General features: G+C 44.7%; 1 long non-coding RNA gene across 1 annotated transcript in view; it reads right to left on the bottom strand.

The window, feature by feature from the left end:
* Nucleotides 1-5,168: 5,168 nt before the first annotated feature.
* Nucleotides 5,169-27,658, bottom strand: part of LOC142586941 (uncharacterized) — a 43,458-nt gene continuing 20,968 nt past the window's right edge. The window contains exons 2-3 of the long non-coding RNA XR_012829306.1: nt 14,954-14,995; nt 5,169-5,330 (exon numbers count right to left, since the gene is read on the bottom strand). This is a non-coding gene — a long non-coding RNA (uncharacterized LOC142586941). The remainder of the gene's footprint in view (nt 5,331-14,953; nt 14,996-27,658) is intronic.

The raw sequence follows: 27,658 nt of genomic DNA, 5'->3' as shown, positions 1-27,658 counted from the left end.
GCTCTTCCGAGCAATGTATTTGAGCTCTCGTGCTAGCTGTAGCAGCCGAGGAAGGGGGGGCGTTAATGGTGGCACTGTCGCCTCCCTGGGTGTGTGCTGGAGAGCCACCGGGCCCCTGAAGCGCCACTTCGGCAAAGCTGCTCTATGGCAGATAGATAACCGCCTGCGTTCTTCTTTGAATAAAATATTCTCCTTTACCTTTATCCTCACAATTTCTTTTTTTATTTTGTCCAGGATAGGCATGATATTGTGTACGTGTCGTGCTCCCCATCACAGTTTACACAGTGGGGAGAGTTCTCGCAAGATTCAGACTTTGAAACAATCAACTGTAAACTGGTGAGCACTGGTTTGTTTAGTTTTTCAGACTGAACTATATCTAAACGGGGGAAGTTGTGGACTTGGCGTCCGATAAACTGTAACACATCTTCGAAGCGTCTTCGTTTCTGATGGCAATCAGGGAGTTTAGGGAAACTATTCTGCATAAGTATAGATGGCGTTTCCGGCAGCGATGCCAACCACGCACCATGGAGCACAAGAGGAAGACGTGACAGAAGTTCCTGCAAGGGGAGCCTTGCCAACGTCAGCCGCACATCGCTGTTATAGGCAAATACAGCATAACCAAGACTGGCTAGCCATATAAGGTTAACCCTCGCCGACGGGAAGTTCGGAAGTGAGACGTGAAGAGAAGACATGAACGATGAAAATGCGAGAGAGAAAGAAGAAGATTGGGAGGAGTAGATGAAAAGGCGATTGCCGATTTCCTCCAGGTGGGTTAGTACGGAGTTGTCGTCTATCTACAACACAGGAGAAGGAGGCGTGATGCCACCAACAAGGGGCTTTAAAGGTCCGAACACCCGGCATCGGCTCAAGCCGCTGGATCGCCCTTTCCCCAGACACGGCTCAGCGATGCATGGCTACGCGCGGGAGGGTCTAACCCTTATGTGCTCGGGTACGTCGTTTCAGAACGCACCAAAGGGCTGCTGACCCCGCCGCCCCTGCGGAGAATTCGCTCTAGGACCGACCCTCATAGAGCGATAAGAGAGCGAGTTCTGGGATAACTTTTAGTATGCTACTGATGACATACAGCAGGTCTTAGTATAAAAGAAAACATTGTTGCGAGTCAGCTGGAAAACTCTATTTTATTGGTGTAAGCCTTCAGGCAATGTAGTTTCTTGTCTGCGTGCTTGGTGTATACATATTTATCGTCCGTACATTATTATCATCGTTATATGTGGACATTTCTACATCGTTTCTTCGTCCGCCTCATCATATTCATCTCTACTTGCATCCTTGGCCATATTTCACAGACTCGAAATGTGTAAACCATACTATATTTCACAGATGTTGGAACATAACAGAGAGGGTACAAAGTGCAGATATGTAACTGTGTGCTTTATTCATGGGAGGACAACATCATCTTCCAAATGGGCTGATTTGTGGCAATTTGAATGGAGGCTTGGTTATTTCTTCGCTGCAGACACTGACTGCAATAAAATTAAGGTTTCACTTTGTTAGAAATTATTTAAATGAAGTTGATGTTTAGCTGCACCAAACATAGACAATGTTCAATATTCAGTATATTAAGCGTGGAAAAAGCGTTTTGACTTGTTTAGAGCGGTAAAAGATGAAAAAACAGCTTTTTCTACAGCATATGAAACGTTATCTTTGCAAAAATTGTTGGCGGACCAGTAATCGTGTCCAAGTAATTATGGTATCATGTATAAAGATCCAAAAATCATCGCTGAACAATGAAAAAAAATCTAACAGTGTATTTTATACAGCCACGAGTAGCATACCTATTGGTTCAGTTGATCGCGCTCTATATGCAAATTTATTGGCTACATAGGAATGTTATCTATGTTACTTACCTTGAAAACGAAAATGCAATATAGATCCGATAAAACACCTATTCGTTTCCTTTGACGATATGCAATGCCGTCAAAATGTTTAGTATAACATTAGTGTCCTCCTTTCATGCGAGAAATACCACGCAACTTGAAATAGTACGTGTGGTAAGAAATATTTGGAAGTGTCTTTTTTTAAATATATCATCTCTTCATAATAAAAACTAATAATGCCCGGCGTACTTTTCTTAGCACAGATACGTTTTCCTTCGTATGTAAGCCTATAAGACACTGCTTTTCATATTAGGCTATTTGGGAAGGGTCTTGCCAAAACAACAATGTTGTAGTTTCTTCTGTGGTGCATTATGTCTTTGCCGTATTCATCGCCAAAATGAGAAAATCGTTTAACATAGCTAATACTGCTACTTCACAGTATTAATCTTTTTTTTGCACGTATATTCATCCTAAAGTTTACGTCCGTGCTTAAGGTTGAGTAAATAATGCCGTAAATCTCAAAGGGAGGGGGGGAGGGTTCCCACGTGGCATCGCATTAACAACGCATCTTTACAGCATTGCGAGAAAATGCATGCAAGTATACATTATGAATTTAGCATGGTGTGTGTATGCTGTAGAAGGTTTCTTTTTTTATTCTCGAAGCAGATATGTTGCTGTTTTCCCTGCATTTTGGCATAACAGTTTCTGTTTGATACAAGTGTTGGATACAAGGGGAAATAATAATCATATTCAACACCAACATTTTGCTGCTGGTTCCCTGTTTTTCCGCCTATAATAAATGACAATGCAGAGATATGGACGCGAGAATAACCATAAATGTACGGGACCCAGTTTCAATGAAATTGGATAAATAAAAGGCCTACCAATTCTTGTAAAAGTCTGTAATTCAATATCTTCTATACCTGATTTTATCGAGAATAACTGGCAGCCTCATTACAAATGCGAACATGCACTGTGAGGCGCTTGATGCCGAGGTATATAATAAAGCACATCTTATTATTTGCTTGCGGATAACAGTAGCGCATATGCTAATTGCGGAACGCACTTGCTAAAGCAGCGCTCTAGATGTAAATATGCTCGTCAAATCGTGTTTTCGTGTTTTTTTACCCACATCTATGCACGAAATATTATACTGATCTTAAATTTTATAAATAATAAAGAGAAGTCATTCAGATAAATAAAAAAACGCCAAAATATTACAATACGAAAATAGAAAGGTACTACCGGATACTGTTGTTTCGTTTTTTAAAGTTCTATAAATATAAAATTTCCAGCGGATATTACGATATTACGACTCTTGAGTCAAAAATCCTTACTACTAGAGGGCGCGCTAAATACTTTCGCATTTAACTTTAAATATTACCTACCTGGTGGCAAGAAATGCTAAAGACCAATTAGCACCGTTGCGACGGCGTTAGGAAAGATGTGTATGTGGCAGTAAAAAAATAAACTGTGCATTTCCTGGCCCATCTCGAACTCCGTGTCTAGACGTTGCTTAGCAAATGCGATTGCGGTCTTTCTTTTTGCATGATTGCCTAATCGTTTTATTGAGAACACAGTTTGTTTGCTCACGTTTCCATGTCTGATATAATTTCTATTAAGAAATCCTTTTAGACGATATTAGAATAAAACCTGTGCCTCCACCATTCCGTATTCAAAGCTTATTACGGTCGAAGACTGAAAAATGGTTGAAATAACGCTTTAGCACTAGAGCGACCTTCAGGTATTTCACGCGATTTCCCCTGGTTATTTTTGTATGTATGAATGTATTCTATGTAGCTGTTTTCAATGAATACGGGACCAGTGAGTAATAGGCTCGGGTGTACATTAAAGTTCTCAAAGATTCTTAGTACCTTCTTTTGGAGCCGCTCCAGTTTGTTAGAGTTGGTGGTGGTTGCAATACCCCAAACTAAAGTGCGGTATGAAAGAAGTGAGTAAAAATTGGCATAATTTTCATATTTAGCATAATCCTCAGTGCCGACGTAAAGCACTGTGAATGAGCCACTCGGCCTTGGTTGTTCCTCAATGAACTTCTTTGATGCCAACGAGGGTCACTGTGTATGTGCCAGTATGTGTGTGCCGCTCTACAGTGAACATACTTGACGCCACCTATTGGAATTAGGTAAGCAACACTGTGAATGTGCCGCACTTCAATGACGGAAGGAATCACTTTAATATATCTGATGCTGAACGGAATCAAACCCACGTCACAAAGGTTCATCAAGGACAACAAGCCCACGCATTATCAGTCTGCGCACAACTGCACCGGTTATGTGCGACGTGCCAAAGAACGCCTTTCATAAAGCGCTTTATTCAGCGGCGCCATGAATTCATTTGGTATGGGCTGCTCTTAAATGAACCTCTCGCCAGCTAGGGATACCACTCATGCACTTCTCGACAGTACCACCAGATGGCAAAGCGGGTCCACAGTAAAGCGCGACACATGAGCCTGGTTGCCACATTGCGCGTTTAACAGCGTTCGCATGCAGCGACCCGCTAGGTATTTCGAACGCATAGCACTGGCTTCCCGGTGGGGGCGTTAGATGGCACTGATCGTACTTAGGGAAGCGTGAAAGAGTAGTTCCGCTGCATTACTTGGTTCATAACTCGTTTCGACGGTGCCGATAACGCTGTGTAGCTATATCGAATAAATGCTATCATTGCTATCTAACGTTTTCGTGAGATGATTTCTGCGGCAATTTTTATTTTTTTTGTTTCTACAGCTGGGTTCCAACTGATAGTTCGTTTTCCTCGCTCGATCACAGGTTGAATAGAGTGTGTATTGATTCAGTGAACGAGAGCACTGGTGTAGCTAGAAATAGTTCGTTAACCGACAACGTTCTTAATGCAGACGTTGCATCAATACGCTTTTAAACACATAGAATTGTGTCAGCCCCTTCTGCGTTGGTACGAATTGTGTAGATTAAGATTAAATGAGGTTCAGGAAAACCTCGGTGTAGCTTAAAATAAACAGGGAAGTATCATCACAAATTACAACGCAACATGCCACATCAGTGTTGTAAAACAGCAGGGACATCAATCTAGAGAGGAAGCGCTACTTTTTCTATTTATTAGTTTGTTTTATTGTTTCTTCTTTAAGTGTACTGAAGCCATATTGGCCCTAGCCACATACAAATATGACAATAAATTATGAAAAATGTTGGTGTAAAACATACAGTACTGTAAAGGAAAACGGGGTTTCAGCAGCAATACTTGCGGAATTATATTCAGCAGACGTTTAGGTCATTGGAGAAAAATTGTCCGTAGGATACTATTACTGAAAATAACCAGTTGGCTACTCACCATTGCACCTCCTAGAGCATTCCTGGCAACTTGGAAAAACATTTGGATGATTGCCACAGTGAGATTGGTCACTTTTTAAGCACATCCTATGTGGCCTGTGGTAGTGATAACCACCGTTAGCCTCTTTGCACGACATTGTTAGCGTATAATTAGCGCAGGGAGAAGAAGCTGGAAAAAATGTCAAGGACGAATTAATGGGTAAGTTTAACTGTTACTTTTTCATTGGAATTGTACTTCATTGCTTCTTAGGGAACCTTCGAAGGAGGCAGAAAACTTAGACGGGGTTACTATTCAGGTGTGAGGACGACAATTATGATGTATTTGTTTTCGTAAATGTTCTTCCACTGTGATGAGGTGCGCTTTATGGTGTTGATCCTATGACATATAGATAAGGACTACGGAAAGAAACTAAAAAAACAGTCCTCAGCTGAGGCATACAAACAACTCATGGTGCTAAGCGATATCACCCAAGATTAGGCCGCGAAATATTAAACAGGATACCATTTACTAAAAAAAGGTGTTATCCAAACAAAAGCGATAAGTGGACTTCATCCTCGCCACTTTGTTCCTCTAACATGGCCTATAATAACTTTTAGGGCGGATATTTTGCTCTCATCGCAATGTGTGCTGTAGCAGAACAGACATGGTGCAATGTTTGTGGAGATAAATATACTTTAACTTTGCCTTCACATCAGTTAGCCTGCAGAGCATGCGCATTTATGGTAGGTGACTGCCATAACTCCCTGGACTTCCATTATTTATAAAATCGGAATGAGTTTTGCACAATGCACCGTATTCGTTCGCCACCTAAGTAAGAGATATATGATATTATATTTATGCGTAGGTATTCTAAGTGCTCCAGAAAATGCAGGTTGACGCATACTACAGCCGTAATTCTTGCATTGAGGGCGTCGACCAAGAAAGAAAAAAGCCACACCAGAGCCCTGCTAAGGAGCTTCAAGGGCTTTCTTACGGATATCTTGGTAATACGAATAGCGTTATATAGGTATTTAGCATTATTTAAGAATTTTACCAGTCTTAGGGTAGGTCCGCATGCACTCATTAACCTGCCCAATATCGTTCCAGCCTACTTGAATTACTGAGTAGTCTATAAACAAGGGGGTAGAGAACCGGACTGCTTCACGGAGGGAACTGGGTTTAAACGCAGCATCGGTACAACGTGCTTCACTTGTTACGTAGCACGTGCTAAGAGCGGCGTTTGAATAAACCCATTTGGCGCTAAGTGATCAGGCTTTGACATCGCTGTTTGAAATTACGCTGTTTTCAAGCACCCACCTGACTCCCGGTGCCTAATTTAATGCTAGGAATAGCAGGTAACACCAGAAGGAAAGGAATCCTGGGGCGCTATAATGTAAAGCTATTTCAAACTTTTCTATTCCTATTCTGCGATCAGTCATCCATGATTGGTCAAAAAAATTTCGGGCCAACACCTTCCTTTCGCCTGTCTTTCACGGGAAGTGTAGAAAATCGCGATACGCCCCATGTGATAGGATGTATGCCACTGATTATGCATGATTACAGTGAACGGGAGAAAAATTATTGTTCCTTACTCGACGCCTTTTTCGCCATAATACTCTGCCATTGATCAAACGTTTTCGGCCTGGGCCCCCTTCGCCTGTCTGTCACGCGACGTCACAATACCGCAAAAACTGACCGCGTTAAAGAGATGTTTACGAGCTAAAGGCGCATTATTGTGTCAAAAAAATGCATTCTTTTAGTAGCCGCAGGCTGCCTCGTTCCGAACGAAATGAAAGATGGCTGCCGCCGATCACTCAGGCACTGGATACTCGCACCTGCCGGAAAGCATGTGTTTATTTGTGTACAATGAGGCTTTCTGCATAGCCATGTAACGTTTCCCAGCACTATGGGTATGTTTACGACATCGTTCTGCCAACGCTTCTTTGCTGAAGATCCGTTTTAGTGTCATTCTTAGGCTTCCGTTACATGCCGCCGTGATTTTCGACCAGCCACCGCAAGCAAAGTGACCAAGCTAAAACCAATCGCAGACGCCGGCACCACCCTCGTAATCCGGTTATCGATTTTCAGTGCACTCGCTATGCCCCATCGAATCCATCTCCACTTGAGGGTGCACCTCGCCTCTTGTCAGCCAATTAGATAAGACAAGCCGCTCAGTGTAGGCATTGTTATTCGTTCTTCAAGCAATGAAAGTGACCTGCTATGAACAAGGAGAGTGCTTGATAGATCTGTTCAGACAACCGTGCGGATCATCGCGCGATGCTTGTGTCCGGTGGTTGCGCCAATTTCGTGTCAAAACATTGGAATAAAAACATATTGGAATAGTTTTACGTTATAGGGCCCTTGATTTTTGCAAAGGGGAGCGCACAAGTCTTGCGGGAAAAAAGAGAGCTGGACAGTAAAGGCGCCAGCGTTCCGAGCGTTTTTCTTCTGCGTCAGCAAATACTCATATCACGCGGGAACGCGCTCGTGCCACTTTTCACGCGCTCGTCGTCGTTTTCTTCCAGAGTTTATCGTTGGCGTCCTTCAAATATGCATTTTGATTACATTAGTTATCAATAGGTGCAATTCCCAAAATTAGTAAACTCCCAGGTAGATAGTAAAGGTTGCTCAAAAATTTGCCGCTATGCGACCGGCTTTGACCCTGTCTGCATTTGCACCGCCCTATCTTGGTCGCCGTTCTAAGCGCTTGCGCATCTAATTTCGTTCGCTCTCCTCTGGTGGCTCGTCCAGGCCCTGATAATCAGCCGCATTGCCTACGCTGCCCCGTACTTGCCCCTCACTCCCAAAAGATAGATTAATTAGACGTACTTCTTTGGAAAGCCTACAAGCAAACGCTCGGCCTACCACCAGGAACGGCGACACTTACGCTTGAAGCCCTAGGAGTCCATAATACTATAAGAGAACTAACAGACGCCCACCTCACAAGCCAACGAGAACTACTAGCCCTCAAGCCAACAGGAAGAACAGTCATAGCACGCCTAGGCTACCTCACACACGGCAAAGTCCACGAACAAGCAATTCATCTGGCCCCCAAATTCCGGGAGCACATCAAGGTAGCCCCCACTCCCAGAAGCATGCACCCGGAACATCATGCCGATCGTCGCCAAGCTCGTGCGAGAACTCTACAGACAAAATATGGCAGACCCTCCGCCACACTATACACAGATGCCGCGCAGTACTCCCAAAAAGCAGCCATGACGACCAGCGTTGTCGACTATAACCTACAAGAGGTGGTCTCGACGACGGTCCGCACTGCCAGCGGCCTCGTAGCGGAGGAGACAGCCATCGCCTTGGCCTTCACCTCTAGTCTGACCAACGACTACGTCACAATTATTACTGACTCCCAGGCCGCTTGCCGTATATACGCGAGAGCCAGAATATCTTCAATCGCCCACCGACTCCTCAGACAAGCCTCCCAATTCCCGGATTTTGAAATAGTGTGGACTCTAGGACACGAGTACCTCCTTGGAAATCAGCGTGCGCACGCTATTGCCCGAGCTCATACCTCCCGGGCGTACAAGAGAGGGATACGGCAGCATCCATGGAGCCCGTACCTTTAAATACAACGCCATAATACAACACCACAGATTGAACAGACGACAATACCTACCTCCACACTACATCCTCTCACGTGAAGACGCCGTAACATGGCGACAACTAGGGCGCTATAATGTAAAACTGTTCCAAATTTTTCTATTCCAATTCTGCTACCAGCCCACCGCGATTGGTCAGAAACTTTTTTGGACCACCCCCACTTCACCTGTCTTTCACGCCACGTCACGAAAACAGCGATAGCTCCCCATCTGATATGATGTTACACCGTGATTATGGACGATTTGACCGAACAAAAGAAAAATATTTATTTCTGATTCGACGCCATTTTGCCATTAGCCCTCGGGTATTGGTCAAAAGTTTTTGGGCTGCACCCACTTCACCTGCCTCTCACGCGACGTCCTAATACCGCGAAAACTCACCGCGTCAAAGTGACGTGTACGCGTTAAATATGCATTAATATGCCAAACAAAACTGAATTTTCTTCTGAATAGCCGCAGGCTGCCCCGTTTCGAAAGGAATAAAAGATGACTGCCACCGATCGCTTCGGCACTGCCTACTGGCCCCTGCCGGAGAGCACGGGTTTGCGTGTAATAAAGCTTTCTGCGTGGCCGTATAACGTTTTCGGGAATTTTCAGCACCTTTGCGACCTGAGTATCCGTTTTAGCGTCATTTTTAAACTTCCGTTGCATGCGGCCGCAATTGTCAACGAGCCACCGCAAGCTAAGTAAGAGAAAGTGGACCAATCGCAGACGCCGGCACCACCCTCTTTATCCAGTTATCGATATTCAGTGCAGTGGCTCGGCCGCATGGAATCCCTCTCCACTTGAGCATGTTCCTCGCCTCTTGTGAACCAATTAGATAAGACAACCGCTCAGCGCTGGCAATGTTATTCGTTTTTCAAGCGAACAAAAGTGGTCTCCTCTGAAGAAGGGGAGAATTTGATTGGTTTGTTGAGAGGAGCCTGCGGGTGACCGCCCGATGCTTGCGTCCGCGGTTGCGCAAACTTGACGTCAGGAGATTGGAATCAAAACATATTGGAATACTTTTACGTTATACCGCCCCTACAGACCAACACATGCCCACATTGAAGCAGACTACACGCAATACACCCTGCACTCAATTCATACAAATGTCCCCTTTCTAGTGATTACGCCTCCCTATATCACACCACATGGGCGTGCCCCAACGTGAAGGCGGCCCCGCAAATACTCAACCCCACACCCGACCAGTGGAACGCCGTGCTGACTAGTTCGGACCCTCGTAACCAGCAGCAACTGGTGCGGTGGGCCCGACAGACAGCAAGAGCCGCAGGAGCCCTGGACTCAGGGCGCCTCCCGCACAAGGAGAAAGACACCTGCTTGCCCTTTCTTTCTTTTAATAAATGTTGCTCCTCCTCCTCTAGTGGCACTACCGTCGGAACATCTCTCGTTAATTGTGGCCTCCAGCTCCTCGGGGCGGCGGTCCCGCGGTCCACGCGAAAGTAGCTAATAACAAAAAAAAAAACAAGTTGTCATTCTCCATTTTTGAATGTCACTTTTCTTTCGTCGTAATGTGTAGGCTGCATATATTTGGTACTCCCGAGGAGCAACACGCCTATATGCTAAACACCTTCGCTGGTCATCCGCCTTCACAAAATGGAATTTTCACAGGCCCGTACTGCAGCGGAAATCATCGAAATATCGCTTTGGCTGCCGCCAAATCAAAGCGCTTGGCCATCTCGTAGACGCGAATTCTGCGCAATGAGACCTTGGAAAAATCTCCGCAGTCAAGAACTTCCATGTTTCGCGGTCTGCAAAATAAGACAGCTTTTCAGGGCTGTGTTCATACTTCCGCCATTGGTGAAGGAATTTTGCGGATATAGCGAAGCCACTCAACAATCTTTTCAGGCAGCACGTGCCTTGTTCATGGGAAGAGGTAGCTTAGCGCAAATAAAACCACGGACACAAGGAAGACAGACAAGGACAAGCGCTTCTCCTTGTCTGTCTTCCTTGTGTCCGTGGTTTTATTTGCGCTAAGCTACCTCTTCAAATATGGACGACCAACTAGCCCAATTGTCAACTCTTCTTGTTCATGGGGCCTGTAAGAGGCTTCTGCGGTCTCGCCCCTCATCAGCTTGCTCACGAATCATTCGATACTTGCCCACTCTTGCCCGGCTGTGCCTACCGAGCTCTGTACCGATGCAAGAGGCCATGAACTCGGTGCTATACTAGCCAAACGTCAACGTGACCATGGCCGTCTCATGGCCACGTTGACGTTGACGCGCATACACAAATTTTAATATTTGGTTGTCTACAATATGGGCCACCTGGATGCAGATTGTCTGTGCAGGTATATGGTCCACAACCCTGGAAACTCTGGTGTGGACACCAAAAACTCAACTTCTTCCGGGTCAGACCTCATTGACAACGGAGAATAACAAGTCCATGAGCCTTCGTTGCACGAAATCATCAATCGCTTTGAATCCTGGCCTAATGACGCATCCATTCAGAAATTTTCCGCACAGGAAGGTACCATAGCCTATACCTTCACAATCGTCAACTAGATGCATGTGACCCCTTTATTGTCTTGCCGGCAAACTTACGACTCAGCCTCCTCGCCCAACTTCATGATGCGCCCTCTCCCAGACACCTTGATGTGTCTCGCACCTGCGTGCGTGTCCAGCGCTGCTTTTTTTTTGCCAGGTCATACACGCTCCGCCCAGCGTCACATGCCCACTTTTGTATCATGACAACGTTGCAACCCAACCCCGCTACTACGTGCTCGTTATTTTCGACCAATTGAAACACCCAAAGGACCATTCTTTCACATTAGACTAGATCTGCATGGCGCATTTGCAACACGCGTCCTGGGAAACAAATGCATAGCAGTGGCTACTAATTATGCTACGCGCTACGCTATTACCCGAGTTGCACTGAGTAGCGATACAACTCAGGTCGATAACTTCTTATTATTTAGCCTGAGCAATCAGTACCTGGGTATTAACCAAATCTAAAACTTTATAAAAAAGCTTGTCTGAACTGTTATTAAAATGTATGACATAATTTTAAAATTATTTTGGCTGGTTGCATGAAGTCGCCGCACCGCCTTTTCAACTGGCGGTTTGAAGTGTAAAACATGATGCTATGTGCACGTCCATTCTTTACAATAAGAATAAAAATGTTCTCGCAGTTAACCGGCCTGCTAAAAAATATATATTTTTTTATTTGTATACCGAAGGTCTTTTCAAGCATATTGAGGCAAGGAGATGGAAGATGAAAAGCTGTTCAAGGAAAAGATTGCCCCAATACAATGCCACCAAATTAGGAAAGCGATGAGCGATAAAATACCAGGAAATGTACTTAGGAGTATTTAAATTCAGCGTATACAAAATTGCAAATAAAAGTAACTCGACTCACAACAATATAAGAAAAAATTTTGCAGCACTGAAAAAACCATAGCATCAGGTACTACACTGCCGTCATACACGGAAGCAGAATAACTCGTACATACGTAAAATATTCTGATTTAGTTGTGACGGCAAAGAAAGCATTAAAACTGGGAGTGACAAAATTAGCGTTTCTTGGGCGAAGCTGTTCCCTCAAAAACAGGATACACTCAAGGAATGGCGATAGCGGCGAACACAATCGGCGATCGTTGAAAAATCTTATCTGTCGGTCAAGCGTGTCGGCTTTTATACATGACTCATCGAAAGTTCTAGCGTAATCGGTGGTACCCGCGTATCTTCAGGAAAGTTCTGCACAATTAGCGTAGCACATGCAATCATATCACACAAAATTCGGCGACAACAGAACCACCGATAACATTCGAGAAACTTCCAATTCATGCGGGCGCGTCCTGCGCTGAGCGATACCTTTTCTTAGACGGTAAGAAGCGCTCACCCGAAAAGAAAAAGAAGTCCGCGTGTCAATATACTAGCAACAATATAAATAAAACAATCATTGAAACAGAACCGCGGAGTATATGCGCACAACAACGGCATCGCATTATGTGTGCCCACGAAGCACTACTGCGTCGGTGGCCTGCTCCATGGACGATAGAAATTGCGACTCTATAGGTGTCAAACATGAAGCTACTGACTCAGCACTGACAACGTCATTTGGCCGGCCGTTCTACGTCCTCAAGACTGAAGGATTACATGCATATTTAAAGTGTTACAACAGAGGAGGATTGAGCGTGTGTACTCTCGGAAGTTCTACTTTAGCTGCGGTTCGGACATTTCAGGTACCATTCTTTACATATGGGGGGGTGTTTGAGCGAACGCATAAAAACCGCCTGTGGTCGATAGCACAATTCTAGTCCGTGAGCTGGTCAACTCAGAAAGGCGAACCTTACATGCCCAAAACATTGAAATGCGTAATTGAACAATTACCCCAAATATACTAATGAGGTTTTAAACTAATTCCCTTGAGGCACATGTTTGATTCAGAACTTCCAGCGCGTAAAACTGCAAGGCATATCCACTTGCAAAAAATATTGTGTGGATGACACAATTTACGAGTTATGAGCAATCAAACTTGTGGTAAAAATGCACTTTACTTGAAATAACTTCCTGAGCGAAATTTCTTCAGTTAAATGAAGAACAAATGTAACCGGAACGCTGACGCGCTTCTCCGCAAAGTTCGGCTATAATTATCTCGAAACTGGAGTCATTCTGAGAATTCGTTCTAATGGGATCCATCTTGCGATCTCCCAGGCTAGAATGTGCAAGCTGCAATATGTGCCATAAAGAAACTAGTTAAAAAAGTAATGAGGAAGTTTCTGCTACATAGTTGATTGTGGATTTGAATTTTTTCTGCAAGTAATGCCCTTCTCTTCAAGAAGCATATCTAATGGATTTTATATAATCGTGCTATCTGCCGCAGGTAATTTTTAAGACGTTTTGAAACTGTTCGCTAGAAAACCGGGCATAGAATAGGTGCTGACAAATAAGAAACATAAACTACACTGTGAAAAAGCAATTTAGCAAATATTTATCCTTATTTTGTTTCCTAATTCGCTCTTTAACATTACAAAAATGTAAGAACCTTAAGGAGGAATAGAGGGAATAATGTTTCATACTGAAGCTATGAAGTACTTTCGTATAAGTGTCCACAAATCTGACTACTGGGAGCGATTTCATTTGTGCCTGAAGTGTTACGCACTAGACCCCAAATATCACGCTGAATTTTGGAAAAGCAATGTTTTGGTCCATGTTTACGTGCCAATAACGCATCATATGCAACCTTGTAAACCTGAGTAACAGCGGCATCGTAGAAACGGAGGTTAGATGTTTTAGAGAAGTTTTGAAAGATGTGATTCATGATTTATTGAACCGAAAAAAAAACTTTTTTCACTTTCAGGTGCATTTTAAGTACTTTTTGGTAGTCTTAGTTCACCGCATGTTTTTCTGCTTTGATCTAAAAAGCGAAGTTCGCTCACAGTATTGAAACGCTGGAGACAGAATTGCTGTGGGAAAATGAGAAGCGAAATATGGGGTTGCGAAACCCATTAGTGTGGTCCAGCTTAAGGTTTTACTTTCCAGGGAAAAGTTTAATGGGCAGTATGATGGGCAAATACCTAGATCTTCCGTGATGAAATACACGGAAGATCTAGGTATTTGTGGAACGCTGTTCTTATCGCCAGAGGCATACACTCTGAAATACCTCCAACTACTTATTAATAGGTCGCACTGCGAAATAAAAAATTACCTAATACTCCACAAGTTGCCCAATGGTGAGGCGTATTCATGTCAGTCGTGTTCCTCCGCCATGGGCATGATATTTGCGCGCTCCGCCGCTTGTTTCGATTTTCTAGCAGCTATTGGCCGGCATTTGTCAAGTTGCAGTAATTAGCAGCGTGAACTCTTGCATGATTGAAAGTGGTTGTAAACTGACCAGAAATCAGATTTCAACTGTTGAATTAGGATTATTTGCCTGAACACTTTTGTTATAAGGTTTATTGGTTGATGACGCGTCAGTACTTCTTCAAGTATTAGCTCGATGCATTTTACAATGTATACTGTTGTGATAAAAAGAAACGGCAATGAGATACTTATATTTTCCTCATTTCAAGACCTCTTTACTGTACGACCACAATCATCTGTTAGCCTTTGTTGGATGATGAAAGTATTGTTTAGGAACGAAACAGGTTTGCAGAACAGAATTTCCTCGGACATCGCATCCGCGTGGAACAGAATACGCAAACGGCCAAATAGTTCCTTAAATAGCTTTAGATAAATATATGAATTATTACTTTACCTATTGGATCTGGTGGAAGGTATCCTGTATATCCTGGTAATTCTGCAAACACATATTGTTAACATTATTAAACGCTCAGCTCAGTCAAATAAAAACAGTTGCCTATTTAGTTGATCTCATGACACTAAATTCAACTTAACTCTGGGGTTCCAAAACCATGATTTTATTGAGGAACGCCATGCGCAGAGACTAGGGAAGAATTTTCACCACCAGGGGACATGTCCCATGCCCCGAATGCATTTGACACGGGGAATTATGGGCTTCGCCCTCATCGAAATGCAGCCGCTGCCACCGCGATTTGGTCCCCCGACCTCGCGCATAGCGGAGCAACACAGGAGGTGCTAAGCAATCGCATCGGGTGTCTGACGACACGAAAACATTTATAATAATATGTTAGCATTGTTTTAATAAATGCTGACCTTATCCTTCGTGGACATTTACTAATGTCTGGAAATTTTACTCGGCGAATTGAAGTAATATTGAAAGTTCAATCGAATATTAGTGGAGAGCTGCATTCTTGAACAACAACAACATTGGAGCGGATCCAACGCGCCTTTTTGGATGCTACATGCAACAAAGCTTCCTTTCAATGCAGAAAAGGTATCCAAGCATGTGTTGGCTACTGTTTTTCTAATGTGACTGCAAGGTCATACTGAAAGCTTTATTCAGGTGTTTGGAAAGCACAACATAATGTCCTAGAAGTAAAACTGTTTAATGCGAAAGCAGTATATATCCCATGAAGCAGAAACTACGGCGTTGGTGTCACCACGCCAGGGCCCGAAAAGGCAACAAACCCACTACCATCGGTGGCAATTGGACCCACGCTCGTTGGTCTTATTTGAGGCCAAGTTAAAACTCCGGCTTTGCCGTGACCGTGCCATGGTCCAAAAGGCTACGAATGCACGACCTTTCGTGTTAGCTAAAGAGAAGGTAATTAATACCCAAGTTGGCGTGATCCCAAACTTGTCCAAAGAATGGTGTTTTGTGAATATCTGTGCATATGTGCCATGGCTTCTAATCCAAGTACGTAAAGAAATGTCGCCATATAGGCGTCTAAACGTTGCGGTTTTGTAGTTAACGAATAAAACAACATAGACATCGCTCAGTGGTCGCAACGGTTTCGCATCCATCTACGTGGGGATAAGTAAGTGCCCTTTAAATTTTGACGCCACTTCGGAGCGCTGCGTATGCGCCATTCTCCGCTAGTCTTCAATGAGCTTCCTTGACGCCAACCTGGGTCACACGGTATGAGCCAGTAGGTGTGGCGCTCATCACTGAAAATCTTAGACGCAAACTTTGTTAACTCAGTATGCGCCCTTAGAATGTGCCGGTCTACACTGAGGGAAATGTTTCCTTAAGTTTCTCCGGTGCTCAGACAAATTTAAACCACCTCACAAGGACAGCAACCCGACAGTATTGCAGGGTGTACCATAATTGTACTGGGTAGGTGGCGCGTTTAGAAGAACTGCACTGGGGGATCGTGATCAGTATGCACTCTTTCGAAGAGGATGACGATGAGGCAGTTGAACCCTTACACCTGCATTACCTGAGCAGTGTTAGCTCTCGCCCCGGTGCTCAACTATCCGAGGGCTTCATTAAACCAGCACGCTTCAGAGATCCATGTAGTGTACGAAACGAATTGCGCATAGACGTCCCGTGTGAGTTTGCAAGCCACGTGGCAGGATTTCGCCGCCGATGTCATTGTAGCCCCCCGACTCTGCCCGACCTTAAGGCTCCTGACTCTCACTCCCACTATGCTCCAGCAGTTACGCACTTCGATTTGTCCTTTCCTATACGCCGAAGCTTGAACGCTCATCAGTTGAAGTCGCCACAAAAATCGCTGTCCCCATTTTCTGTCGCCCTTTAGCCATGCAGGAGGAAAACTAAAAGGCGAAGTTCCAGAGGCAAGTACCGCGACCATATATAACTGCTTAAAGCCACGTTTTTTTTCTGCGAACATCACTGAAGTTTATCCGAAGGTGTCGGCGTTCACGCACTTGTCGACACGAGCGCCACCGCTTCAGTGATCGTCGAGCAGCTTCGCTGTACTCTTCAAAAAGTCGCAGTGCCTTTTCTACTATTTCACTACGTACAGCAAGGGCTCACCCAATTGAACCTCTAGGAGTATGCGCCATCGTTGTCACTATAAATGTTAGTTGATACCGCAATGACATCATTTTTCTTCCCCGCTTCTCTCATGCCATCATTATAGACTGAGAATTCAACTTTTCTCATCGTGTTATCGATTGTGGTCGTGCAGAACAAGCGCTGTCTTAATTCTGTTGAGCTCTTTCTGAAGGTTTGCCTCCATCTTCTGCTCGAGTGTCCGCTACCACCGATAATAATATATCTCCTTTCTCTTTCATCCTTTTGTCCGCTTCCTGTGCTCCATTCTAAGATTCCGCAGTGACAGGTAGAGACCGCCAAATCCTGTTGTACGCATTTTAACTGTGAATCAATGCCCTCAACATAAGCATTCGCTTGATCATGCACGCACCACACATGACGTCGATGAACTGCAGACGACAACATTGTAACCACTTCGCAAAAAATGGCCATCTAAAACCCGACAGCGTGACGACAATGCAGTGTTGGTGACAATAGGATAAAGGTGACGGATTGATGATGGCGATGTGGTCACGACATCATGGCCACCATGCAAAAACGATGCTGGAGTGACGGCCATGGTACAGTGATGGCGGGGTCACTACGACAGCGTGATGACAACATTAAGCTCATGCTGGAATAATCGAGATATTATCGATAATAATCGAGACGTCGAAAGTAAGACGAAGGTAACGACCAAAACAATGCCGTGACTACACTAGAATGACAATTTAAATTGAATGACTGCTATGACGACGATGGCATGACGATAATGTGGATAATTATAACAAAATGTACACAGAACTATGATATGAAGAACACGCATTGATGAAAGTAGCATGACGACGTCAATCTGATGATGTTGGCTTAGCGACAGTAGAATGGCGTCGGTGTATTGTACTTCGCCTGACAAATATGATGCCATGAAAACGTGGCACAGAGGCTAGATTTATGCTCATGGCGTGCAGACGATGGCATAACGCTGGTTGTGTCACCAAGGAAATGACTTATGTAAAATGAGGATACCCGAAGTGCAACAGTGAGATAACGGAGCTGAATGTTTAAGGAGGGATCATTATGGTGATTTGACAATGGTGAAGCAACGACGACGAATAAAAAAAAGAAGCAAAGGCAAGTCTAAAATGAGTTGAATAAAGCAGAATCAATATGACAACGCTGGAGCCACCAGGACAGCAGGACGGCAAATCTCTGGTGACGAAAAAAAATGAAAAAAATGGCATGAAGCTTATAGAGTGACGATGACAGACTGGTGCCGATAGAATTACGTTGACGATGTGACGACAACGGGAATATTATGGCGCGATGATCACAATATAGCACTTAGTGGCAGCCACAAAGGAAAGACGGCGGAGGAATAACTGTGAAAAGTAAACATATGAATGGTGACCATATACTGAAAGGGAATAAATGTTACAAACTAACGACGACTGCTGCTTGACTGCGACATGTAAATGCTGAAGTTCGCGTCCGCGTTTACGTGCCTCACCTGTCATCCCAAGTAGCACTGATCAGAAGGGTAGCCGGTGTTTCCTTCCGCTTCCGAGAACCGGCAGGTATAAGAATGGTATGGCAACGACGGCTGGTGCGAACTGATTATTTAAGTACGACTAACGCATTCGTCAAGAGCTATTCGGGAGTACAGCAACCAGCAGTAGCGGAAAAATCGAAGGACAAACAAAGAAAGCGTTTATTTAGGTAGGTGAATATAAAAAGGAGGTGCTTTGCTTTCGGCGTCCTTTCATGAAATAACAATTCTTGTTGCATTTATAGTTTATACGCCCTTCTTCTTGTTTCGCAGAAAAACATTGCATACGTAGAAGAGTATGATGCTGGGCCTGTGGGTACATAGCTTGAACAAGACTCGTCAACGTTATGTTTCTTCTAGAATGGGCATCTTCTTACGTGTGGGTTCGAAAAAAAGCTACTGACAGCATGCGTTGCAGCAATTGCCCTCACGTACTGCAATGCACACTTTTTAAGACGGTGTATCAGGACTGATTCACCTCCTCCAGGGGTTATTAGCATGTCTGACTTTCTTGAGCCTTCGCTTAAGCATTAGTGACATACATGTAGAATTTTGAGGTGTGAAGTCTTAAGAGAGCTTTATCTTCTGCAAGACTGGATAAAGTTACTTTGTTTAAATGGACAAGAGGACTCGCTGGACACATTACTGCAACACCGGCGCCTGGCAGCCCAGCCAAGGAGGTCTATCGGAATACCCTGCGATCGCATCTGCCACGCAAGCAGTCTTCCAGGTGAGTTCGTAGACCAGTGCGATACTTGCAGGTTCCGTCCGTACCATCTGATATTCACCAGCTACTTGCTAAGGGACGAAAATTCAGCCTGGCGCGCTCTGCGCCTCCGTCAGGTCTTTTGGCGATGGTCCATCATATAGCGAACAAGGCGCTGTTGGTGGAAAGGAAACGCTGTATATGCGAGGAAGTGGATTCCCTTTTGATAGCAGGGGAAAGACCACGGAAACGCGGTGAACTACTACGCCCAGTCATTCGCTATATCCGTGACCATAACCTCAGCCTTCTACAAGCAGATAAAGAAGGCGGTTTTATGGTGCTACCATGCGGATTGTTCTCGGGAAAAAGCAATGCAAGCGGCTGATTGGAATTTCAGAAGATTAAACAAAAAACCCCCAAAAGTCAAGACGGAGGCTATAAAGCTTCTCAAGGAGATCAGCCTAGAAAAGTTTGGAAAGGAAATGCGCAACACAGAAACAGACAGGCTGACAGTCTTCTTTGCAACGGAAACCCACAAAGTTGGTTGCCCTCTTACAGCCATTGTGCCGGAGAAAGGGACTTGGCACCAACAGGTAGGACTGTACCTTCAACGCTGGCTCAATACGCTAGTTAGATCAGACCGTTTTGCCGTCACGTCTTCGGACTGTGTCCTGGACATTTTTCGTGAACAGCCTGTTGCAAACACAGCATCCTCCGTAGGTATTGAAGAACTTTTCTATTCCGCGCCACATGCCGAAGTGTTCATAACGATTCGTGAGCTTATTGAACAAAATGGGGAAGTCCCGTTCCAGAACGCTTCTGGCGTCTTTTTTTGCTTGTTCCTGCTCCTTTTACTATGTACTTGTCGTCGATGCTCATTGAATTTACTGAAACTTTGTATGTGCAAGATAATGGAAATTGTCTTTGGTCTAACGTGGCAACTGTATTCTGTAAAATATTTCGGATCTAAATTTGAGAATGCTTTAGGTTGCTGGTTGCTTGACAATAGGGTGGTAAAGTTCCTGAGTATGTCGATAATATTTTTTATCTTCCCAAACCTTAAGAACTGCGCGAACCTAGATATGGCATAATGTGAAATTTCTAACTCATTCAAGGCATGCAGCAAAGCTCTAAATTTCGTCAACGAACTGATTTCACATAATGCAAAAAGGTTTTTTAGACTTGAAACTGACCTTTCCTAACACTGGACACGTTTGTTGGATGCATACCTCCCGCACTAAAAGGCGCTCCTTCCTTTTGAGTCATCATATGAAGAACTAGAGAAGCGAGGCATGGTAGTACTGCGTTTTAATAATGAACTGAGGAAAAGCTGTCACCATTCAATGCAGCAAAGTTTTGATCAGGATATCCAGCGTCTAAAGGCGGCTGGTTTCCCTGATAATATATTAAAGCTGTTAGCAGAAACGAAATTGAGCAGGTTCAAAAAAGAAACAGATGACACGATAATTGCACGTGGAAATGAAGATCGTAAGCGAGTGGAAGTTACTCCTCATATCCACAAGCTTTCACGCTACGTGAAAAAGTTGCCACTAGACACGGTGTACAAGTTGTGTTCTCGGCGCCATGTAGGCTTTCAAGAGTGTGCCAGGATTGAAAACCAGAAGCATAAGAGCTTCTGCACTATTGGGAATTTTTTCGAAATTCAGAGTGTTCCACCACTGTCATTTATAGCCTACCGTTGTCGTGTGGTAGTGTACATTGGACAGACACGACGCTGTGTCAATGTTAGCTTCAAAGAACATAAAACGTCTGTGACGTCAGGCGGAAGGGCATATTTGCCCACTCGCTGCCGAAGTTCTTCTTGCCATCCTGTTCATGAAAACGCGCACATTATTGGTAGGGGAGCCATGAAACGCGAGAGGGGAGTAATTGAAGCTTACCAAATCGAAAACACGGTCACACTCAGGGCGCTAGCACACCCTGCGTATCGCTGTCTTGCAAAGAACTGGCTTTTTTGGAAAAATGACGCGGTTAGAACGTTATTCACCTATGTTTTTTTTGAAGTTTTCAGGATTTTTTTACCAACTGCCTTGGATTTATATGGCGAATGCGCATGTTCATTTTCTTTTCTTTTCAAACCAAGCTGTTGCCAGTTCCAGCGTGTGTGGTTGTCTCTTTCTCTCATCGTGTGTACGCGTCTTCGAAGGCTTGGTTTCTTCGTTTTTCTGTCAATGCATGCATGTTGTTTACCAGGCAGGATACTGCGATGTCAGCAGCTATGATCTTCATTTCGATTACCAGGTTACTTGGAAAGGTGAATCAGTATGGCGACGATAGTGTGACGACGTTGACAGCATGATAGCCAATAGAACACCACTCAAGACGCGACGACGGTATGAGGACGATGAGTCGCGTACATCATGGAACCCGACGCTGGTGTGGTGACGGTGGTATCGCGATGGTGGGTTAACGTAGACTGCATGACAACCATGGAATGACAACGCTACATTTACGATGATGCATAACGAAGGTAGTGCGACGACAATGGCGTAAGGACCATAGGGTGATGACTCTGTAGGAATGACGACGGTATGATGAGCATGCGACGACGGCCCTAGAGTGAAGGCGATAGTGTGACAAAGGCATGTCAACCACGTGATGACGACGCTGGCGCAGTGATGGTGGTACGAAAACAGTGGTGGAGAGCGCCTGCATGGCAACCAGGAGATGATGACGATGTCATATCGTGCGTGCAATGATGCCGTTTCACGGAGTAACTACGCTTGGTGATGACGCTGGGCTTATGAAGATAGTATGGCGACTTGGTGTTTTAATGACGGAGTAACAATAACGTGACATTGCTGCAATGATGCGGAAGGTATGAAGACGATGGCCTGATGATTGGAATGATGGAGCTGTCATTGCGGCAAGGGCATGAAGACAATGGGATGGCGACATGGGAATCATTACGACAAAATATCCACGATACAAGAAAACTTCGGCATAACATCACTGCAATGACGACGCCATAACGAGAATGACATCACGACGATTACATTATGGTGAACGCGTTATGACCACGGCTCGAAGATGACATCCTGGTTACTATGATATGACAAGGCAGTGACAGTGCTTAAAAATGGGAAAGCTGACGATGAATTGACAGCAAGTGAAAGATCACGATTTCTTAAAGGCACAAAAATGATTTGCCTACTTTTTTTAATTACTATTTATTTCAATTTACATTCACAATGAACTTTTCTGAAACCAAACGAAAGCTTTATTGCTTTGGGACCTAAAGCAATATAGCTAAGCAGTGCACAAAACTGTGACAAGCATGGGCAGCCAGCATCAGGTCGAGTGGTGTGAAGAATAACGACGACCGGGTGAGAATGACATGTTACTGTGAGAAATGGCGTTCATGCTAAAGTGAATAATTTGGCACTGCAGGTTGCCTTAATTTACTCCATAATCGGTGCTTGTGACTCAATCCGTTGTGAGCAGCAAGTGCGGTACCTTGAGACACGTTCATCATCAGCCTAGTTACGCCCACTGCAGGGCAAAGGCCTCTCCCATACTTCTCCAACTACCCCGGTCATGTACTAATTGTGGCCATGTTTTCCCTGCAAACGTCTTAATGTCATCCGCCCACCTAACTTTCTGCCGCCCCCTGCTACGCATCCCTTCCCTTGGAATCCAGTCCGTAACCCTTAGTGACCATCGGTTATCTTCCCTCCTCATTACATGTCCGGCCCATGCCCATTTCTTTTTCTTGATTTCAACTAAGATGTCGTTTACCCGCGTTTGTTGCCTCACCCAATCTGCTTTTGTCTTATCCCTTAACGTTACACCCATCATTCTTCTTTCCATAGCTCGTTGCGTCGTCCTCAATTTCAGCAGAACCCTTTTCGTAAGCCTCCAGGTTTCTGCCCCATATGTGAGTACTGGTAACACACAGCTGTTATACACTTTCCTTTTGAGGGATAGTGGCAACCTGCTGTTCATGATTTGAGAATGCCTGCCAAACGCACCCCAGCCCATTCTTATTCTTCTGGTTATTTCAGTCTCATGATCCGGATCCGTGGTCACTACCTGCCCTAAGTAGATGTATTCCCTTACCACTTCCAGTGCTTCGCTACCTATTGTAAACTGCTGTTCTCTTCCGGGACCGTTAAACAATACTTTAGTTATCTGCAGATTCATTTTCAGACCCACCCCTCTGCTTTGCCTCTCCAGGTCAGTGAGCATGCATTGCAATTGGTCTCCTGAGTTACTAAGTAAGGCAATATCATCAGCGAATCGCAAGTTGCTAAGGTATTCTCCATCAACTTTTATCCCCAATTCTTCCCACTCCAGGCCTCTGAATACCTCCTGTAAACATGCTGTGAATAGCATTGGAGATATCGTATCTCCCTGTCTGACGCCTTTCTTTATAGGGATTTTGTTGCTTTATTTGTGGAGGACTACGGTGGCTGTGGAGCCGCTATAGATATCTTCCAGTATCTTTACATATGGCTCATCTACACCCTGATTCCGTAATGCCTCCATGACTGCTGAGGTTTCGACTGAATCAAACGCTTTCTCGTAATCAATGAAAGCTATATATAAGGGTTGGTTATATTCTGCACTCTTCTCTATCACTTGATTGATAGTGTGAACATGGTCTATTGTGAGTAGCCTTTACGGAATCCTGCCTGGTCCTTTGGTTGACAGAAGTCTAAGGCGTTCCTGATCCTATTTGCGATTACCTTAGTAAATAGTTTGTAGACAACGGACAGTAAGCTGATCGGTCTATAGTTTTTCAAGTCTTTGGCGTCCCCTTTCTTATGGATTAGGATTCTGTTAGCGTTCTTCCAAGACTCCGGTACGCTCGAGGTTATGAGGCATTGCGTATACAGGGGGGTCAGTTTCTCTAGAACAATCTGACCACCATCCTTCAACAGATCTGCTGTTACCTGATCCTCCCCAGCTGCCTTCCCCCTTTGCATAGCTCCCAAGGCTTTCTTTACTTCTCCCGGCGTTACCTGTGGGATTTCGAATTCCTCTAGGCTATTTTCTCTTCCACTATCGTCGTGGGTGCCACTGGTACTGTATAAATCTCTATAGAACTCCTCAGCCACTGGAACTATCTCATCCATATTAGTAACGATATTGCCGGCTTTGTCTCTTAACGCACACATCTGATTCTTGCCTATTCCTAGTTTCTTCTTCACTGTTTTTAGGCTTCCTCCGTTCCTGAGAGCCTGTTCAATTCTATCCATATTATAGTTCCTGATGTCCGCTGTCTTACGCTTGTTGATTAACTTCGAAAATTCTGCCCGTTCTATTCTAGCTGTTGGGTTAGAGGCTTTCATACATTGGCGTTTCTTCATCAGATCTTTCGTTTCCCGCGATAGCTTATTGGTTTCCTGTCTAACGGCGTTACCACCGACTTCTATTGCGCACTCCTTAATGATGCCCATGAGATTGTCGTTCATTGCTTCAACACTAAGGTCCTCTTCCTGAGTTAAAGCCGAATACCTGTTCTGTAGCTTGATCCGGAATTCCTCTAGTTTCCCTCTTACCCCTAACTCATTGATTGGCTTCATGTGTACCAGTTTCTTCCGTTCCCTCCTCAAGTCTAGGCTAATTCGAGTTCTTACTATCCTATGGTCACCGCAGCGTACCTTGCCGAGCACGTCTAGATCTTGTATGATGCCAGGGTTCGCGCAGAGTATGAAGTCTATTTCATTTCTAGTCTCACCATTCGGGCTCCTCCACGTCCACTTTCGACTAACCCGCTTGAGGAAAAAGGTGTTCATTATCCGCATATTATTCTGTTCTGCAAACTCTACTAATAATTCTCCTCTGCTATTCCTAGAGCCTATGCCATATTCCCCCACTGACTTGTCTCCAGCCTGCTTCTTGCCTACCCTGGCATTGAAGTCGCCCATCAGTATAGTGTATTTTGTTTTGACTTTACCCATCGCCGATTCCACGTCTTCATAAAAGGTTTCGACTTCCTGGTCATCATGACTGCATGTAGGGGCATAGACTTGTACCACTTTCAATTTGTACATCTTATTAAGTTTCACAACAAGACCTGCCACCCTCTCGTTCATGCTATAGAATTCCTGTATGTTACCAGCTATTTCCTTATTAATCAGGAATCCGACTCCTAGTTCTCGTCTCTCCGCTAAGCCCCGGTAACACAGTACACGCCCGCTTTTTAGCACTGTATATGCTTCTTTTGTCCTCCTAACCTCACTGAGCCCTATTATATGCCATTTACTACCCTCTAATTCCTCCAATAACACTGCTAGACTCGCCTCACTAGATAGCGTTCTAACGTTAAACGTTGCCAGGTTCAGATTCCAATGGCGGCCTGTCCGGAGCCAGGTATTCTTAGCACCCTCTGCAGCGTCACAGATCTGACCGCCACCGTGGTCAGTTGCTTCGCGGCTGCTGGGGACTGAGGGCCGGGGTTTGATTGTTGTATTCATATAGATGGTTGTGGCCAAGTACTGCACCAGGGTGGCCAATCCTGCTCTGGTGAGAGAGTGCGTTCCCGGTTCGGGTCACCAGGATCAGGCCGCACTCCAGGCCTGTTTCTGCAATTTTCTCAACACACGGTTTTTTTTGTATTTTCCGGTGGATAATTGCGCGGCACCGGGATTTGAATCACGGTCCTCTTGCACTGGAGACGGATCCACTACCGCCCCCGCAGGAGTTCAATTAAAAATTGAATTATGGGGTTTTGCGTGACAAAACCACTTTCTGATTATGCACGCCGTAGTGGAGGACTCCGAAAATTTCGACACCTGGGGTTCTTTAACGTGCACCTAATTCTAAGTACACGGGTGTGTTCGCATTTCGCCCTCATCGAAATGCGGCCGCCGTGGCCGGGGTCCGATCCCGCGACCTCGTGCTCAGCAGTCTAACACCATCACCACTGAGCAACCACGGCGGGTCCCGCAGGAGTTGTACGCCTCATTTAACCTGCAGTGGTGCCCTATTTGATCAGTCAAGGTGGACCAATCTGAGGTCGGTTATACCGCATGGATGGCACTCGGCTAGAGAACCTGGTATTTATGACCTGCACATGTGTGGCCACACATAATTGAGGATATATAATTTTTTAGGAGGGTTTCCGTACAGTGATAAAATGAAGGAAAAGACAATAAAAAGAAAGAAAAAAATGGGGGAAAAAAGGAACATAACAAGTGATTTGAACTCATGATCCTTCAATGTTGCCCGGAAAGGTAGCTCAGTCGGTTGGTACGTCAAGCCAGCGGTTACTTTCAAGCGCCATAGCTCCTGCTCCGAGCCTCATACTTATGTGGAAAGGGACTGATGTTGTCCGCGACGGTCGATTTTTGGTGGATTCCGAGTTGTTGGAAGGCATAATTTCTTGGAAAAATGGCCGCCAGAGCAGCAGCGTGAACTCGAGCGGCTTTAGAGACTAGGAAAACTGCCTTAAAATATTTAGACTTGAGGGGAAGCTTCGTTAACAAACTATAACACGGCAATCAGCACTAGGCACGTGGAAAATTCCCTTGAAATAAATCTGGTTTGCGAGACAAATGCTTGTATGTATTGAATCTCTTAAAAGATGAGGGGGGAAATATGCGCTCACCGAGAGGGCATCGTCAGCACCAGACCACCACCAGGCACCTTACTGAGATGGCACGCACAGCTTTGGAAGCTAGCCGCCGGAATAGCTATCTCAAGTACTGCTGCTGGCGAGGGCGAGATACCTTCGTGCAATTATAATAACCCTAATAGGACAAATAGAGCCTGTTTAAGGGCGGAGAAGAAGGAAGGAGAGGAAAGCAATATTGCAGCGCAGTGGTTTTAAAGCGCAACCGTGGTAGGGAAACGGAAGGCGATATAAGCATGCGTGTCCATCATACGCACGCGACAAACTGCCTCACAATATTTAGACTTGAGGGGAAGCTTCGTTAACAAACTATAACACGGCAATGAGCACTCGAATATAATTATAACCCTAATAATAATTGTAAATATTCATCTCATCTATAGGATCTAAGGTGCGCGCTGTTTCTTTGTCTCTGCGTGTAGTATTTAAGAGAGCCAGTTTAAGGGCGGAGAAGAGGGAAGGAAAGGAATGTCTTTGAAGCAAACTTGCAGCGCCGTGGTTTTAAAGCGCAACCGTGGTAGAGAAACGTAAAGGCGATATAAGCGTGCGTGGCCATGATACGCACACGACAAACTGCCTTAAAATATTTAGACTTGAGGGAAAGCTCCGTTAACAAACTATAACACGGCAATCAGCACTCAAATACGACGAGAGAAATTATTGAGACGAGGAAAATTCTCTTGAAATAAATCTGGTTTGCGAGACAAATGCTTGTATGTATTGAATCTCTTAAAAGATGAGGAGGGG

The sequence above is a fragment of the Dermacentor variabilis genome, chromosome 7 (assembly GCF_050947875.1).
Source record: "Dermacentor variabilis isolate Ectoservices chromosome 7, ASM5094787v1, whole genome shotgun sequence".
In the NCBI taxonomy this organism is placed as follows: Eukaryota; Metazoa; Arthropoda; class Arachnida; order Ixodida; family Ixodidae; genus Dermacentor; species Dermacentor variabilis.
Note: the sequence above shows the minus strand (reverse complement) of the source record. Positions and strands in the feature narration are given on the sequence as shown.